Below are 2,890 nucleotides of genomic sequence, written 5' to 3'. Positions count from 1 at the left end.
TTTTCCCACTACCACCTATTAAAAATTTCCCCATGCCCTTTGCAATACCAACCTACCCTACCATATCCTGACTCTGCACAAATACAATATACAGAATTAATTAAAAAAAAAAAAAAAAATTACACTAATAAACATCTTATCAGATGAAAAAATCATCACTAAAGTTATCACTTTTTTAATGGAGACAAAACTTTATGACCTTATATAGATTGATAGAATAAATAGGATCCATTGGCTTAACCTTGGCCACATGCCGCTGGTTGATAGCCAAGAAATCCAAGAAAGAGAGAGAGAGAGAGAAATTTCTGAAGTAGGGAGTAAGAGAAAAAGCTCGACGTGCTTCCTGTCTGGCTTCACGTAGAGCGAGTCCAAGTCTAAATCAGAGTTGCCACCTCACTCAACGTTATAGGTGGGGCAGCCCCTATAAAATACATTATGGGGGCCGCAATAATTGGCACATCCGCGCGACTCTGCAGATCACCGGGTATGACCAGGTTGGGCTCGTAGAGGGCATCTCGCTGTGGAACGGCAATGTTTGGCAGTATATCTTAAGCGCCGACAATTTTGGCAATGACGGGGAGGAGGTTGATATAGTCTGGGAAGGCTTATTCTCCATCAATGTAAACAATGGGAAGATCGTGTCTACAGAAAGTAATTATGGCAATGTTAGTGGGGTTCTTAAGATGACTCTGGGAGGAATGGAGTAGCACTACTGATATCACAGTCCGTGAGGCAGGCGAGCAAGTCTTCTCCACAATCTGACCAATTTGTTACAGACAAGGCAGTTTGCTGGGGAGATGGAGATGGTTCCGGTTCCAGTGCAAGTATTGAGGGGTGGACGAGATTCTGCAGGAATGGGGTTAGAGATTCAGTTAATTGATAATGCCATAGCTTGGTTTTCAGATGTTACTGACAAGAACAACGATCGGATCGGCTACGGAAAGACTTGGGGGTAGTAAAAAGGACGGGAGTGGAGAGTGTTGAAGAGATATATATCTATCTCTTGTGTGTGTGTGTGTGTGTGTGAAGTATTATGGAGGTGGACAAATAAGACTAAAGTAGATAAGGGATGGGGTTGTTGGAGGTTGGTGGTGGTGGAGGTGATAAAGTTGAGCATGTTGGAGAGTTGACTTGAGTGGATAACGTACAGGTATGCATCGAGGAGGGGTAGTAGTTATAGCGATCGGAGCTGTGGTCAAAGGAGAGCATGGAGTCTCTCCTTCCACTATAAGGAAAGGAGTTGCAACACAATCTGGGAATGTTGCCATTTGAACTGCTAGTATTACAGCCTTTTAAGGCATTAGTCCTGGGTTCACATCCATTTCAGAACCAGTATGGATAAAAAAAAGACTAGGTCTACTAAAAGTGCAGAGTTTAAGGTTTTCATACAAGTATTTTATTGGACCAAAAAGAGTACAGCATCTTGTTCAGTTCCATAACTGCAGTCTTAGGCTTTCATCTGGAACTATTCAGGCACAAGCCAGGGTCCATCCCTAAATAAGGAGCCTTGTATCCTGGTCCTCCACTACATTGGAAACTGTGGCTCTGCCTATCAGAAGTCGCAGGTGTGCTGAAAAGGGAAAATCTTTTTCAAAGTATTGCTCAAGATGACGCAAAGCATACATCTTTGTATCTTATCAGTAGATCCGTAACTGATAACATCATTAAAATCAGTTCTGTATACATTCATCATTAACATCTTTAAGACTTAACTAGCTTGCATCCATTATCATTAATCTCCAAATTAAAAGACTCATGGGAGGAAATCAAATGCAAAGTTAATGCTGAAGACAGCAGTCAGTTGTATAGGATAAAAAAAAAAAATGCAATTAACAATAAATCATGCAGGAGTGATCCTGGATAGAAAAGGAGAGATTTTACCAACTGACCCTAGTTTGGAGGGGTGTAAAAAAAAAAAAAGTTTCTCACCATTTACTTAGGTTTCTTCCTGTCATGAAGAAGGCATCTCCTGCATTTACGAACAAGTCAGACTTAAAAAAAAAAAAAAAAAAAAAAAAAAAAAAGGCATTTTAGAATTGGGTACATTTTGGATTATAAGTAACCAACCAATATGAAAATATCAGATGGCCGTTCAGTGTCAACACCACTTTCAGAACAGGTCTGTGAGAACAATCATCACATTAAAATTCACACCATAAAAAAAAAAAAAGTAAAAAAAAATAAAACTTACCTTCAATATTTTTCTAGTCACTTTGCAGAAAAATTTTGGCAAGATTCCAAAGACCCTGAAGATAAATGCATAGTTTAGGTGGGAAGTCCAACAATGCAGGGACTTAAAAAATCTAATCAAACATCAGACTATGGTATTGACATCAAGTTTCAGATATATGCTTGTCATAATTCACATCATACTTATCACAATAAATACAATACAAGTGGCTGTACTCACTTCCTCAAAGCCAGTTCACATCCACGTCACATTGAGAAACCTGAAGCAAGAACAAGTTTTCACAACCAAGTACCAAACCAGATTTTTTCATAAATAGTTTTCAATTTCAGAAAGACCAATGCAACTCTGCATAATTAACTAGGATAGGGGCGAAATAAATCATCATATCATAGTACACATGTAAAGGACTGACCAGGATACTTACCGTTATGATTCTTTCGTCTCTTTTTCTGGAAGATCAGGGTCGAACTGAAAATACCAACCAATTAGTATTTCTGGAAAATTTACTCGCTTTATTTATTTATTTATTATTCAAGTGTTGATCTTATCAGGCACACAGCAAGATGTGCTTCCCATGCGTTTTACAAAGAAACGTTTAATCTTCCACCATTGTAAAGAAACTCCCACAAGCACTTTCAACTTGAGGCAGTCAAGCGTGATTAGTGGTTGAAATTCTAAACTCACTTTAAAGGACAAAGT

At 38.7% G+C, this 2,890-nt stretch overlaps 1 long non-coding RNA gene across 1 annotated transcript in view; it reads right to left on the bottom strand.

Moving 5' to 3' along the window:
* Positions 1 to 1,376: 1,376 nt before the first annotated feature.
* Positions 1,377 to 2,890, bottom strand: part of LOC119569565 — a 1,959-nt gene continuing 445 nt past the window's right edge. Inside the window, exons 3-7 of the long non-coding RNA XR_005228288.1 lie at positions 2,616 to 2,659; positions 2,411 to 2,450; positions 2,192 to 2,246; positions 1,930 to 1,991; positions 1,377 to 1,570 (exon numbers count right to left, since the gene is read on the bottom strand). This is a non-coding gene — a long non-coding RNA (uncharacterized LOC119569565). The remainder of the gene's footprint in view (positions 1,571 to 1,929; positions 1,992 to 2,191; positions 2,247 to 2,410; positions 2,451 to 2,615; positions 2,660 to 2,890) is intronic.

This window comes from Penaeus monodon, unplaced genomic scaffold (assembly GCF_015228065.2).
Source record: "Penaeus monodon isolate SGIC_2016 unplaced genomic scaffold, NSTDA_Pmon_1 PmonScaffold_16596, whole genome shotgun sequence".
Lineage (NCBI taxonomy): Eukaryota > Metazoa > Arthropoda > Malacostraca > Decapoda > Penaeidae > Penaeus > Penaeus monodon.
This window is presented reverse-complemented; position numbering and strand designations above follow the sequence as displayed.